Here is a 17,028-nt window from a genome sequence, read left to right on the forward strand (position 1 = left end):
GTTTTCTAGATTTCTCCTGGCTCTATAGTATAGAGTGTTGTATATATTTTGTTTTTCTTTATTTTCTTTTGTCATTTTTTAGACTTGATTTCTCTCTCTTTGAGACTATGGGTTCCTTCTACTAACACCACATTCCCTGTGTACATGTGTTTTGTTCTAGTAGAAATACATCTATAACATGTTATTTTCTATCCTATATTTCTAACTGATATTATGATATCTAGAGGCCCTTTTTGGTACTTGAGATCCCCACAAGTATCTGCAATTACCTCTAGCTCACTAGGTGGCATTACCTGTCCGCTATTGTTTGTGGAGATATGCTCTGATGAAGGTCAACTGACCAAAAACTCTGCTACAATTAATTTTAATTTGCATCTGACTGGAAGTGTGACTTTTTCCTGTTTCTCCAGTTTTACCTTTTGCCTCCAGCACCAAATCAGCTTTGGGTGTGCGATAGACTCTGTCTATTGTCTGCCCCATTGTAAAATGTGTAGAATTGCAGGAAATTAGCTTTAAATCAGCACATTTTTTCTCAGCCTCATGGTAAAATGTGTAAAATAGCATGAGATGAGCTATAAAACTGAACATGTTCATCTCTGCACCATGACAACATTTTCGAACTGCAGGAAGTTAGCCATTTCCCCAACAAACAAAAAAATCCCTGGGTGGGGCCTGTCATGCCAAATTGTGTCCCCCTTTACGTCACAATTGGATCCGACGAGCTCTAATTTATGTTGCTAGGGCTGTTGCTAGAATTTGCAATATATATATATTTTTTCTTTGTTGAATTTCCAATATTCTGACGGAATTACAAATGAGCCAAAGCGTCCGTTGCTATGCTGGTTGCTTGGTTACCTCGTAGCGGTCTCGCAGGACGCCTGACCTGGGCAGTTTTAGTTAAATGTAACCTCAGAAGCGCTCACTCAGGCCCGCGCAAGATTATTACCTCAGTATTGCTCTCCAATAACTGTGTTTTTGACGGTGACAACCTGCTGATGACCTGCTGCTTCAGAGGACCGAAAAGACTGGAAAGAAGAACACTCTTTCTTTACCATATATTTGTCTTCATATAAGAACATATTTTTAAACAGGAAGAAATCATTGAAGCTGTTTTTAGATATATATATTGACGTTGCTAACGTTTGTTACTTATTTGCCTCATCTAGTTTTATTTAGCTAACGTTATCTAACTGTTAACTGTTATTGTAGGTGCTTTATGTTTATCTAGCAAGCTAACTGTTATTGTACTAACTGTTACAGTACTATGGAGGCACCACTGATCTCGACAAGAGGCGCAACATTCGTAGGGGGACAGATAAATTCACAATTCAGGGTAACGTTAAGCAGTTCATTTCTATAACTGTTAGATAACTGGAAGAATTTATGTATGATCATTTAACAACCATTTTTCATCTAGCTAACGTTAGTCATCTACATGTCGCAACGCTAGCTGACGTTATACATTCAGTTATTTCTGACACATTGAGGTACCTAGCTATAAGTTAACCCAGATCAATCAAATGTATAGGTGTAAACAATTATGGTAACTCCAACTGCCCTTAACTAGGTGTCACTAGGTGACAGAGAGACCCATACAGAAAGAGAGAGAGGAAGAAAGTGACAGAGGGAGAGAGAGAGGTGGGAAGAGAGTGAAAGCCCTGACGCCCTACATTTCGGTGAAGCCAGTGAGACAAAGTATGTTAAGCTTTGGTTGATATTGATCTACCATTCGATCTACCATTCCAGTGTTTAATTGCTATATTGTAATTACTTCGCCACCATGGCCTATTTATTTCCTTAACTTACCTCATTTGCACTCACTGTATATAGACTTTTTGTTTGATTTTGTTCTACTGTATTATTGACTATGTTTTGTTTATTCCATGTGTAACTCTGTGTTGTTGTATGTGTCGAATTGCTACACTTTATCTTGGCCAGGTCGCAGTTGCAAATGAGAACTTGTTCTCAACTAGCCTACCTGGTTAAATAAAGGTTTAATAAAAAAATACAAATATTTGAGAAATCAAGAAATGGTAGTTATGCTGAGCTCATAAAAAAATGTACCTCTTCAATTTCTCTCTCCAAATGACTTTAGGACCGTCAACTGTCCGAGCCACCCAGGAGGTATCCCATCCACCAGAGCCAGTGAGTTCGGATCAGTCTGATTCTCTGTGCTCTGAGTCGGAAGGGGTTCTCATCACTAGTGTCCAACAGGGACAGTTAAGGCCAGTCACTGGACTAGAAGACACTAGTGAGGTTCTCATCACTAGTGTCCAACAGGGGCAAGTAAGGCCAGTCACTGGACCAGAAGACACTAGTGAGGTTCTCATCACTAGTGTCCAACAGGGGCAGGTAAGGCCAGTCACTGGACCAGAAGACACGAGTGAGGTTCTCATCACTAGTGTCCAACAGGGGCAGGTAAGGCCAGTCACTGGACCAGAAGACACGAGTGAGGTTCTCATCACTAGTGTCCAACAGGGGCAGGTAAGGCCAGTCACTGGACCAGAAGACACGAGTGAGGTTCTCATCACTAGTGTCCAACAGGGGCAGGTAAGGCCAGTCACTGGACCAGAAGACACTAGTGAGGTTCTCATCACTAGTGTCCAACAGGGGCAGGTAAGGCCAGTCACTGGACTAGAAGACACTAGTGAGGTTCTCATCACTAGTGTCCAACAGGGGCAGGTAAGGCCAGTCACTGGACCAGAAGACACGAGTGAGGTTCTCATCACTAGTGTCCAACAGGGGCAGGTAAGGCCAGTCACTGGACCAGAAGACACTAGTGAGGTTCTCATCACTAGTGTCCAACAGGGGCAGGTAAGGCCAGTCACTGGACCAGAAGACACTAGTGAGGTTCTCATCACTAGTGTCCAACAGGGGCAAGTAAGTCCCGTCACTGGACTAGAAGACACTAGTGAGGTTCTCATCACTAGTGTCCAACAGGGGCAGGTAAGGCCAGTCACTGAACCAGAAGACACTAGTGAGGTTCTCATCACTAGTGTCCAACTGGGGCAAGTAAGTCCAGTCACTGGACCAGAAGACACTAGTGAGGTTCTCATCACTAGTGTCCAACAGGGGCAAGTAAGTCCAGTCACTGGACTAGAAGACACTAGTGAGGTTCTCATCTTACATATTGCCAGGTTGGTTTTCACAGCTGTTTCATAAGCTGTTCATTATTGTAAGTTGTAAAGTATCATTTGATGGTATTTATTTGTTCCACATTATTCCTTGTTGTATCCTAGGACCTGCAAGGGTGTACCAATGAGCTATGCAAGATAAATATTTTTTTATCATAATAAACTCAGCAAAAAAAGGAAACGTCCCTTTTTCAGGACCCTGTCTTTCAAAGATAATTAGTAAAAATCCAAATAACTTCACAGATCTTCACTGTAAAGGGTTTAAATTCTGTTTCCCATGCTTGTTCAATGAACCATACACAATTAATGAACATGCACCCGTGGAACGGTCGTTAAAACACTAACAGCTTACAGTAGGTAGGCAATTAAGGTCACAGTTATGAAAACCTATGACACTAAAGAGGCCTTTCTACTGACTCTAAAAAACACCAAAATAAAAATGCCCAGGGTCCCTGCTCATCTGTGTGAACATGCCTTAGCCATGCTGCAAGGAGGCATGAGGACTGCAGATGTGGCCAGGGCAATACATCTCTATGTCCGTACTTTGAGACGCCTGAGACAGCGCTACAGGGATACAGGACGGACAGCTGATTGTCCTCGCAGTGGCAGACCACATGTAACAACACCTGCACAGGATCGGTACATCCCAACATCACACCTGTGGGACAGGTATAGGATGGCAACAACAACTGCCCGAGTTACACCAGGAATGCACAATCCCTTCATTAGTGCTCAGACTGTCCGCAATAGGCTGAGAGGGGTTGCAAGTTCAAATCCCCGAGCTGACAAGGTACAAATCTGTCGTTCTGCCCCTGAACAGGCAGTTAACCCACTGTTCCTAGGCCGTCATTGAAAATAAGAATTTGTTCTTAACTGACTTGCCTAGTTAAATAAAGGTAAAATAAAAAAGAGTCTGGACTGAGGGCCTGTAGGCTTGTTGTAAAGGCAGGTCCTCACCAGACATCACTCGCAACAACGTTGCCTATGGGCACAAATCCACCGTTGCTGGACCAGACAGGACTGGCAAAAAGTGCTCTTCACTGACGAGTTGCGGTTTTGTCTCACCAGGGGTGATGGTCGGATATGCGTTTATCGCCGAAGGAATGAGCATTACACCGAGGCCTGTGCTCTGGAGCGGTGTTGATTTGGAGGTGGAGGGTGGAGGGTCCGTCGTGGTCTGGGACGGTGTGTCACAGCATCATCAGACTGAGCTTGTCATTGGAGGCATTCTCAACGCTGTGCATTACAGGGAAGACATCCTCCTCCCTCATGTGGTACTCTTCCTGCAGGCTCATTCTAACATGACCCTCCAGCATGACAATGCCACCAGCCATACTGCTCGTTCTGTGTGTGATTTCCTGGAAGACAGGAATGTCAGTGTTCTGCCATGGCCAGCGAAGAGCCCGGATCTCTATCCCATTGAGCACGTATGGGACCTGTTGAATCGGAGGGTAAGGGCTAGGGCCATCCCCCCCCCAGAAATGTCCGGGAACTTGCCTTGGTGGAAGAGTGGGGTAACATCTCACAGCAATAACTGCCAAATCTGGTGCAGTTCATGAGGAGGAGATGCACTGCAGTACTTAATGCAGATACTGACTGTTCCTTTTGATTTTGACCCCCCTTGTTCAGGAACACAGAAAACTTCCTAATCTGTAAGGTAAGTAACTTTAACGTGTCGAGCAGATTACACGTTTTCTTTGCCATTTCCGACATGGGATTCATGTAACGTTAACAAGGTACCAAAGAGTTGTTAGAACTGTGTAGCTCAGTTGGTAGAGCATGGCGCTTGTAACGCCAGGGTAGTGGGTTCGATCCCCAGGACCACCCATACGTAGAATGTATGCACACATGACTGTAAGTCGCTTTGGATAAAAGCGTCTGCTAAATGGCATATATACATATATATATATAATGTTGACATTTTATTAGCTAAACAAAACTTGTTTAAAACAGCGACATTTCCGCGGAAATCAGCCTTGCTTGCATAGCGATGATGAAAAGAGCGTCATTTAGGCTGTAGCGAGCTCCAAAATTCTAATCATTAGGTCATCACACCATTGATAAAGCAACAGACACTAATAGTTTATCAAATCCCATTGTGACGTAGAGGGGGACCCTATTTGGCTGAGGGACATTATTTGGCATGACAGCCAAAGGTAGATGCCCCGGGGCCCCAGATGTGGTAGTCCGGCCCTGATAGTGGATCAAATCATCTCCTGTCATTAACTTTTCTTTGTCTTTTATACCGAACACTTCCGTGACGTCATTGGTGAGTGTTTTGCATCCTACTGTAATCATCATTCTACACTGTGCAAAGGAGGTGAACCATGCACATGTTGTATTTGGCCTGAACCTGTATTTAGGTTCAGTGGTAAGATGCATGTGTCAATCATCCTTATAATAATATATGCTAATGTCTTTGGGAACAGAATTCAGGACAAACAACACATAGCATTTGTTGTACAAGCTTTGAAATGGTAGAAGCCATTTACATAAAATATTCAAAAATGGCAAAAAATGAGTTTGCCATCATTTTGATGTTGCTACAATTTGAATTGGAGAGATAAGAAATAAACCATCCTTTGAATCTGGCTCATCGTTTATGATTTGACTATCAGTGAATGTACGTGGCTTTTGCTTCACAACCATCCCAGCACAGTCCAATGACAGAAGCTCTGAGACTTCTTCATTATCTGTAAGGAATTATTGCCACCCTGTGGCATATGATGCTTAGTACAAGTTCTGCATATCACTGTGTTTATATTGTAAGTCTGATAAAGAGAGAGGAAAAACACAAAATATAAAAGAAATATTGAAGTCTTTGTAACGTGGAATACACCTCAATATACCTCAGCCACGCTCAAGGTCCTAAACGATATCTTAACCGCCATCGATAAGAAACAATACTGTACAGCCGTATTCATTGACCTGGCCAAGGTTTTGGACTCTTTCGAACACCACATCCGGTTCACCAACTACCTCTCTGATAGAGTTCAGTGTGTCAAATCGGAGGGCCTGTTGTCCAGACCTCTGGCAGTCTCTATGGGAGTGCTTACAGGGTTCAATTCTTGGGCCGACTCTCTTCTCTGTATACATCAATGATGTCGCTCTTGCTGCTGGTGAGTCTCTGATCCACCTCTACGCAGACGACACCATTCTGTATACTTCTGGCCCTCCTTTGGACACGGTGTTAACAACCCTCCAGATGAGCTTCAATGCCATTACGACTCTCCTTCCATGGTAAAACAAAATGCATGCTCTTCAACCGATTGCTGCCTGCACCTGCCCGCCCGTACAGCATCACTACTCTGGACGGTTCTGACTTAGAATATGTGGACAACTACAAATACCTAGGTGTCTGGTTAGACTGTAAACTCTCCTTCCAGACTCACATCAAACATCTCCAATCCAAAGTTAAATCTAGAATTGGCTTCCTATTTCGCAACAAAGCATCCTTCACTCATGCTGCATACCCTCGTAAAACTGACCATCCTACCGATCCTCGACTTCGGCGATGTCATTGACAAAATAGCTTCCAATACCCTACTCAATAAATTGGATGCAGTCTATCACAGTGCCATCCGTTTTGTCACCAAAGCCCCATATACTACCCACCACTGCGACCTGAACGCTCTCGTTGGCTGGTCCTCGCTTCATACTCGTCGCCAAACCCATTGGCTCCAGGTCATCTACAAGACCCTGCTAGGTAAAGTCCCCCTTATCTCAGCTCGCTGGGCACCATAGCATCACCCACCAGTAGCACGCGCTCCTGCAGGTATATATCTCTGGTCACCCCCAAAACCAATTCTTCCTTTGGCCGCCTCTCCTTCCAGTTCTCTGCTGCCAATGACTGGAACGAACTACAAAAATCTCTGAAACTGGAAACACTTATCTCCCTCACTAGCTTTAAGCACCAGCTGTCAGAGCAGCTCACTAATTACTGCACCTGTACATAGCCCATCTATAATTTAGCCCAAACAACTACCTCTCCCCCTACTTTATTTATTTATTTTCCTCCTTTACACCCCACTATTTATATCTCTACTTTGCACATTCTTCCACTGCAAATCTATCATTACATTGTTTTACTTGCTATATTGTATTTACTACGCCACCATGGCCTTTTTTGCCTTTTACCTCCCTTATCTCACCTCATTTGCTCACATTGTATTTAGACTTATTTTTCTACTGTGTTATTGACTGTATGTTTGTTTTACTCCATGTGTAACTTTGTGTCGTTGTATGTGTCGAACTGCTTTGGCCAGGTCGCAATTGTAAATGAGAACTTGTTCTCAACTTGCCTACCTGGTTAAATAAAGGTGAAATCAAATGTTTAAAAAATAAAAACACTTGCTCTATATGAGAAAGATGATAGTTTCAGGCTAGTGACAAAGACTATGGAATGGTTTGAAGGAGGATATCGCATGAGCCAGATCTTCAAGACTACATCACATCTCCAAAAGAGGGCAGTAGCAAACTTCATACCAATGTGCCGTTATTGCATTGTCACTACTAATGTCTAGCTGCAGAATCTCAGAACTCTATCTTACCACTAGTATGATGTCTTTCCACCAACTTTTTTAAAAAGCTGATAACTGGTTAAAAAAAACAGGAAAGCTGAGTTTGTAACCAGTTACTCCCCCCCCCCCAACACACACAAACAAACAAAAAAAACAGTTTGTGCATGTCCATACTCACCCATGTTAACTGAGAGGAGTCAGTCAACATGGATTCAAGTTGCTGTTAAATCAATAAGTAAATGATTAGGGTTAATGCAATGTCAGGATGCAGCCCCTGACACCACTTGACCCTTTCTCACCCCTGTCATAGTGATTATACCAGCAGAGGGACACCTCCCTAAATAGACCCCTACAGCAAAATATACACTCCCCTCTGTATTTATTTGGACAGTGAAGCAAAAATGTGTACGTTTGTCTCTGTACTCCAGCATTTTGGATTTGAGATCAAATGTTTCATACGAAGCAAGGCGACAGTACAGAATGTCACCTTTTATTTGAGGGTATTTTCACACATAGCTGTTTACAGTTTAGAAATAAAAGCACTTTATCTATCTAGTTCCACCATTGGAAAACATGTTTTTTTTCTCCAGTATTTGGACTATATTGTGGATGATACCATGATTATGAATTGTGAATAATGATGAATCAGAAAGTTAAAAGAACAAAGCCCCCCCTCCTCACCATTACTAATGCTAACCTCTCACCATTACCAATAACAGGGGAGGTTAGCATTTTTGGAGCAATATGATCTTTGTTCCTCCGTAACTTTCTCACATATTCATTCACGATAATCACGGTAGCATCCAAATGATTATAGAAGTGTAGAGAAACATCTTCTATTCTTATTTTACAATAAAAGTGACTCCAAAATGATACAATACATTATAGTCACCATTCAGTTACTACTGGCCAAAACATAATCTGAAACACACACAACCAAAAAAAAACAACTGCAAATTAATCCATTTGTAGAGTCACAAGCGTGATGTAGTCATTGCGTGCTAGGAATATTTGACCAAATACTACACTTTTTACTCCTTAATTACACTAAGTGAATTTGTCCAAAATCTTTAAATGGGGAGACTAGATACATAAAGTGCTTTCACTTCTAAATGGTAAAACAGATATATATGAAAACACCCTAATAAAAAAGGTGACATTATGTACTGCCACGTTATGTGAATCATTTGATCTCAAATCCAGAATGCTGGCGTACAGAGCCAACTGTACACATTTTAGCGTCACTGCCAAAATAAATAAGGATGGAGTGCACACAGAGGTTTGGGTTACTAAAATGTGGATTTGGTACACAATTTCTAAATGTATTTGAGTTGATTTGATTTAATTGATTTAAAAAAATAGGGATTACACTTCTTGAATATGAAAGGGCTATATACATAGTGTAAATGCAAGGTGTCACTCACAAACCACAGTGCAACAAAAAAGGGACAACAAATCAGCTAAACTGGCACTTGAAGAGGCTGTTTTCTTTGTTGTTAAGTGATTGTTTCCTGTTTGTCCATACCAGCTGTACTGGGCTCTATGCCCTGTTGTTGGGACAGATGGGCAGACAGACAGACTGACTGACCGACGACACAGACTTGCCCTTCGGGGTGTTTTCTGTTTGCGTTCCAAAATGCACAGTGACCACTCAACACAATTACTCCTGTGATATCCAGAGAAGATCTAGAACACAAGTGCTCCAAGATGCATGGCATGGCCAGGTCTGGTTCAGGGCCAGTATTCGTACGCTCAGTGCACCCTGTGCGCACGCACACACACACACACACACACACACACACACCTTTCTGGCCTTTGATTGGCTTCCAGTTGGGTTGTTGAGGGTTTGCGGTAGAGGTTCAGAATGGGCTGGCGGGTGGATTTCAGTACACAGACGAATCAATGATAAAGATCTCTGGTGGAGAAATTTCAAGCAGATACAGACAGATGTGAACAACTCAGGAGGTCAGCACCTGCACTCCCTTGCCTCGCTCTTTCTTTTCATTCAGTTTGGGGTTTTCATTGTATTCCCCCCCCCCCCCCCGAGTAGAGGTTGCTTTTGTGTTTGTGGAAAATGTCAGACAGCTTCAAATGTGTGTGGAGATTCTTATCAGTGGAGTTGGTAACATTTCGAGTGTAGTTTGTGACCATATGAGGAAAAGTGAGTGAAGATGTTTGTGGTGTGTGCCAAACACAAACGACGCTGGGCCAATTGTGCGCCGCCCTGTGGGACACACAATCATGGCCGGATGTGATACAGCCTGGATTCGAACCAGGGACACTGCGCCACTCGGGATCCCTACTGTTACTAAGAATTAAGTGGAACTCAACAAGTCTTGTGTGTTATTTTAACACAAGCACCTTTATGCTTTAATATTTGAAGAGGTTATTTCCAAAACCTATACCCACCAATTTTTTCATATTTGTGTTTTCACAAATGATTGCTACATACAGATCTCATATTACTGTATTGATTCATAAAAAATAAAAATAAATTGTACAGTTATCATTTGTGTAGTTATTTCTTACAATTGACTGTGTAAATCCTAGCTGTACTACTTATTTATCTGAGTGATGCAGATATACAGTGGTTCCTCCTGTACAGCCTTTTGCAACAACAAAAAAAACATGATTATTTGTCCCACTGAAATGAAACCATCAAGTGATAGATTTTGAAACATTGAACAACCCCATGCCATGATTAGATAGTGAAAAAAACACACCAATCTCTTTCATAAGTTATTTAAACAATAAACGCTAATTTTCGAACAATTCTGAAAATGGATATATAGCGATTTGGAAATAATCTCTTAATTATAAGTGTGAGAAACAGGCAGTAGAAACAGGCAGTAACACAACACTTCCAACAGGTACAAACCAACAATAGCAATGTGGATTAAAGGAGGTATTTGGAAATGACCTTTGACTGTTAATACATCAAATAATGTCGTGTGTACAAAAATCTATTGGCATGTTCCAAACAAATAAACAACAACAAATAAATCAACAACTCTAGATCAATAGTTATAATATCCCTCATGTGGATTAGTCAATTCACCAATTACAAACTTTTAAACAAAACTGGAATAACATGCATATTCGTTTACTTGTATGCATAATGTATTACTGGCAATAAATATTGGTATAGGTGTTAGCTAATGTATATTATAATTAACAAGATGTAAAAAGTGACCATGTTCTAATGTGGCCTTGATTATCAACATTACATCACATCAACATGTACAGTTGATTGCTAAGACAAAACACAGCATACATGAGTTCTGCAAGAACAATGAGCAATCATTAGCTAATTATAACAGCAAGCCTTCTAAAGCGTTCTCACAACAAGTATGATAAAAGTATAGTAGCCTACAAAACATAAAATACAAAGTAGTACAAATTCAACAATAGGACAATGAACAAAATGATTGTTCCTTCAGACCCCTTAATTTTGTATGTCCATAGTCAAAACGTCTGAGATTCAGCAACATTGAATTCCTTAAAAAATGTTCTCTTGAAAAACGCTCAGTAAATATTGGGTGCGACTGAGAGCTATTGTTTGAGCAGCGAAACACAAGACAATAATCATACACTCATACGATCCAGCGATAATGGGATTGTAATCTGTTTGTTTTGAAAGACAGGCATAAAACCAGAATTGCTCAGCTTTACTTGATTTGGCAACAGTAAGCTTTGGCGGATGTGCATTTTTCCATTGTTGTTGAATGTAGAATTTTTATATCCATATTACATCTCTTTTTCATGTACTGAATGTACTTGAAGGACTTTGCTTTAGGGAATAATTCTCAGTAGTACGCCTTAAAGTTGAATAAAATAGATAATGCAATCATCACTTGAAAGATGGACAAATATTTGAGTGATCACAGAACAGCTCGGTAAAAAACAAACAATGACAGAGAATGTGTGTGTGTGTGTGTGTGTGTGTGTGTGTGTGTGTGTGTGTGTGTGTGTGTGTGTGTGTGTGTGTGTGTGTGTGTGTGTGTGTGTGTGTGTGTGTGTGTGTGTGTGTGTGTGTGTGTGTGTGTGTGTGTGTGTGTGTGTGTGTGTGTGTGTGTGTGTGTGTGTGTTGTATGTCATTTATTTTATTGTGTAATAGAATAGAATAATGAAGTATGATACTATTTTAACAGGACTGGCAGTGAGCAGCAGGGGAAAAAGATTAATTAAAACAGAAGCTATTTTTATTATTATTAGTAGTAGTATTCTTCTTCCTCTTATAATTATTATTATTATGTAAATATAGAGGGCTATTAGGCCTACTTGGTCAATGGATGACAAAAATGTTATATTTTTTGGGGCCAGGTTAGTGGAAAAAGATTGACAATAAGATTGACATTTATTTGGAAAGAAATGATGTGAATGGAATAAAACACCTCCAACAGGCAAGTATTGCTTTTAAAAAAATAGTTTGTTTGACAATATCCTGCACCACAGTGGATAGGCTGTGAGGGGCAAGCGCACGTCAGCCCACACCTTCACCTTCAGACAGAACAGGTAAGATCATTCTCTTTTTTTTTCACTCAACGGTTCGTTCACCATACATTTCAGCACTTTAAAGTTGCTGATCAATATGCAAAACAGCAACGATGAATATGCACGAGCCCGAAGGGGTCTGGTAATTGCACGTCAGGGTGGCAGCACCGTAATTTGGCGGCTCCGGAATCCTGCAATCAGCGTTCTATTCATTAACGCGGGAGCCATTTCATACGCGGCCACTCGAGCCTGCCAATCACCCCCGCAGACACATGACATTAAAAAAAGCCAAATGAAAAGTTTCAATTACCAGCCAGGCCCGCGCGTGGTGTAATAACTCTAAACACTATATTTAGGCCCGCTTTATGTTGCTGAATGGTTCTTACCGCATCGTGAAAGGAGAAGGGGAGACAAACTTAATGAAACAACATCATCTCATACATTTACATAGACACCTTTATCTTCATGCTGCGCCGCGGGGGTGCAACGGAGAATGTTATTTGGCCTAATGACGTGCATGGCCTACTATTTTTCTTAAACCAATACAACAGTTGCCTCATAGCACACAGGGAATATGAAGAAGACAAAAAGGAAAGGATTGAGTGAAAGCTGGCACTCAAGGCTATTGTCTCAGGCGAGAGAGGGACATTCTACCCTCGGTTGTTGGGGGGTTCCAGAAGGCAAGGAGGGTGAAGGCCAGCATCTCTCCTTACAATTAGATTGGGTGAAGTAGTCCACTGTAACCAACATAATCTCCATAATAAGATTTTGATTTCTATTATATCTTGAACTGGGGTCTATTTAAAAACCGTTGGCTGTGCTTTACAAAGCCTATGTCTTGCTGATCTGCTGGTGGCTGCTCAATGCTCCTGTAGGAGCCTATATATACACATGTAGCATGTGTCCATGTTGACTCTCCCCATGGCAAGAAAACAGACCCCTCCTCTTTTCTGGCCTTCCTTATACGTCCAGTCAGGTCTGGTCTAAATGCCTCTCTCTGACCAAGAGACACTTGAGAGAAAGGGGAAGCCTGTAGTTGACATGCAGTCTGATGAAGGAGAGGAGAGGGCAGTGGGGCAGCGAACTCCCCTATCCTCTGCCTGCCAATAGCAACCCCAGAGTAGGCTGCGGCTGGGGGCGTGCTCTGCACCACAACCCCATGGACCAGAGCTCTGGTCAAAAGTAGTGCCCTATGTAAGGGAATAGGGTGCCCTTTGGGGACACAGGTTCTGCCTCTGCTCTGGAGGCTCCGTAATGTGGAGGGAGGCTGCTAAAGCTATGTCTCAGAGTCTGATGGCATGCAGGCGTGTGCTGGGTAGTCTGGGCCTCAGCCCTACGTCAGAGGTGAAACACCTTCGCTCCCTCTGCCCGCTGAACAGGGGGTTGTACACCGGTCTTTTCTGTTCCTGCCAACACTGCAGCAGGTCAGGAAGGGAGTTCCCTCCCAACGGGCCCGGCGGTAGGAGAGGAAGAGAGGAGTTTTCAGGACTGTAAGCTACAGACCAGGGGACGCGGGGCGCGCTGTGAATCCTCTATTGTTCCCTCTCCTCTGACACCGGGCCCCACATTTCCTCCCTCATAAATCTGCCCCAGCGAGCGACCCTGGAGGTGTCGTCCCCCCCATTGTCTCTGAAGAGGAAACCTGTATTGAAGGAGGAGGCCTGCCCTGGATGGACTTGTCTTCAGCCCCGTCAAAGGGCAGGGGAGCAGGGGGGTCGGCCGGAGAGAAAACATAGCACAGGACAGGAGAAGTGACTTATAAGACACATAGGTGGAGGAGGCTTCTCCGAATGAGATAAGATACTGTCGATAGCTGGTGACTTACTGATTTTTAAAAAAAGAGTCACTGACTGAAATCACTGCTGAGATGAAGTTGTCGGAGTATTTGCTTGGATGTCAACCCCAATATACTGTATGTTCAGGCAGCAGTGGAAAAAGTACCCAATTGTCATACTTGAGTAAAAGTAAAGATTCCTTAATAGAAAATGACTCAAGTAAAAGTGAAAGTCACCAACTAAAATACTACTTGAGTAAAACACAAAAGTATTTGGTTTTAAATATACTTTAGTATCAAAAGTAAAAACAAATGTATGAATAATTTAAAATTCCTTATATTACAGGTGCATTATGCAGAAATCAGTCCGCCATTTTCTGGAGCGGATGGTCGGGGGCCGGAATACAATTACAAATCATTTGTAGACTGCAAATTGACCGCAAGAAGCTCAAACAGGTATGTTTGACTAAAACATAATAATTTCAAACCTTGCTTACATTTGTATACGATCACATACTTGGTAACAGATTTCTTAAATTAAAATCACTTGGAGCTGATTTCCTGGTGTTTTTACAGTCTTTTATGTCCAACAGTGCAGATTCCACACAAAAAAAATATTAATATATATCTTTTTTTTTGCTCAGAAAACGTCCAAATAAAATCACCATTGGCCACATTCAGCACGCGGGCCACAAGCTGGGGAACCCTGGTGCAGAGAATGATCGTACCATCTAAACTGCAGGGAAATATAACCAAAAATATTGTATTTTCAACTGTTTAAAGCTGGTGTAAAAACCAAATGTAAAAGACGCAAAAACAAAACTTATGACTGGGAAGCATAGAAATAGTGCACATAAAATAGATCTACCGCTTCTTAGACTTGCTTTCAATAAGAATGGTAGATCTATAACTCACTTTTCTTGTGAATTTGGTTGTGTTGCCCAAAAATTACATATTGCAGCTTTAAGCAAACCAGACTACACCATTTTCAGTTTTTTTTCTTTTTTTTCGGATAGCCAGGGTCACACTCCAACACTCAGACATAATTTACAAATAAAGCATGTGTGTTTAGTGAGTCAGCCAGATCAGAGACAGTAGGGATAACCAGGGATGTTTTCTTGATAAGTGCGTGGACCATTTTCCTGCCCTGCCAAGCACTCAAAATGTAACAAGTACTTTTGGGTGTCAGAGAAAGTATATTATTTTCTTCGGGAATGGAGTGAAGTAAAAGTTGTCAAAAATATAAATAGTACGGTACAGATACCCCAATAAACTACTTAAGTAGTCCTTCAAAGTGTTTTTATTAAAGTACTTTACACCACTGTGTTCAGGTTAGCAACCAATCAACTGCATTACACTTAAAAACAGCTTCAACTACCACCACCGATTTCAATATGGCTAGCTGTGCCACCAGCTTGTACAAAAGGGAGTTAGCATTTAACAGAGTTTTTTTCTAATCCTGAAAAAGACCATTTCTAATTATTATGCCGCGAAAACAATCAAATATGCTGAACAAAAATATAAAACGCCACAATTTCAAAGATTTTACCCTTGTTACAGTTCATATAAGGAAATCAGTCAATTAAAATAAATTCATTAGGCCTTAATTCATGGATTTCACATGACCAGGAAAACAGATATAAAAAAAAAAGTTGAACCTTTATTTACTAGGCAAGTCAGATAAGAACACATTTTTATTTACAATGACAGCCTAGGAACAGTGGATTAACTGCCTTGTTCAGGGGCAGATCAACAGATTTCTCCTTGTCAGCTCGGAGATTCGATCTAGCAACCTTTCGGTTACTTGCCCAACGCTCTAACCACTAGGCTACCTGCCTGCCCATACCTTAAATACCTTAAAAAGATACCTTTTTTTTTTTTTTCTTCCCTTTATTTAACCAGGCAAGTCAGTTAAGAACACATTCTTATTTTCAATGACGGCCTGGGAACAGTGGGTTAACTGCATGTTCAGGGGCAGAACGACAGATTTGTACCTTGTCAGCTCAGGGGTTTGAACTCGCAGCCTTCCGGTTACTAGTCCAACGCTTTAACAACTAGGCTACCCTGCCGCCCTACCTTAATAAAAAGGTAGGGTCAGAAAACGAGTCAGTATCTCATGTGACCCCCATTTGCCTCTTGCAGCGTGACACATCTCCTTTGCAAAAGATTTGATCAGATTTGGTTGTGGCTTGTGGTATGTTGTCCCACTTCTCTTTAACGGCTGTGCGAAGTTGTTGAATATTGGCCGGAACAGGAACACGCTGTCGTAAACATTGATCCAGAGTATGCTCAATGGGGGACATGTCTGGTGAGTATGCAGGCTATGGAAGAACTGGGACATTTTCAGCTTCCGGTAATTGTGTACAGATCCTTCCGTCATGGGGCTGTGCATTATCATGCTGAAACATGAGGTGATGGCGGTGGATGAATGACACAACAATGGGCCTCAAGATCTCGTCATGGTATCTCAATTTGCATTCAAATTGCCATAGATAAAATGCAATTGTGTTCGTTGTCCATAGCTTATGCCTGCCCATACCATAACCCCACCGGTACCACGGAGCACTCTTTTCACAACGATGACATCAGAACACCGCTCACCCACACAACACTAAACACGTGGTCTGCAGTTGTGAAGCCAGTTGGACATACTGCCAAATTCTTTAAAACGACGAAGGAGGCGGCTTATGGTAGAGAAATGAACATTAAATTATCTGGCAACAGCTCTGGTGAACATTCTTGCAGTCAGCATGCTAATTGCACACTCTCAAATTTGTACACAAAATATGAGAGAAATAAGCTTTTTGTACATATGGAATAATGATCTTTTATTTCAGCTCATGAAACATGGGAAGAACAGTTTACATGTTGCATTCATATTTTTGTTCAGTGTATATCCAAATCAGATTTTAGTAACCACATTGTGGGCCTGTTAGACTACATAAATCATGACAGATTTGACCAATATCCATTTTGTTAGATCAGATTTTTTTAAATGGCCGTCAATGACGTCATCCTTGCGCTTTCACCCACGCATGGTCTGTGTTCCATTGACCTCTTAACATTGACCTCTTTACCGCATGTATAGATGGATTTCAACAAGCGC

The sequence above is a fragment of the Oncorhynchus gorbuscha genome, linkage group LG11 (genome assembly GCF_021184085.1).
Source record: "Oncorhynchus gorbuscha isolate QuinsamMale2020 ecotype Even-year linkage group LG11, OgorEven_v1.0, whole genome shotgun sequence".
NCBI classification, from domain to species: domain Eukaryota; kingdom Metazoa; phylum Chordata; class Actinopteri; order Salmoniformes; family Salmonidae; genus Oncorhynchus; species Oncorhynchus gorbuscha.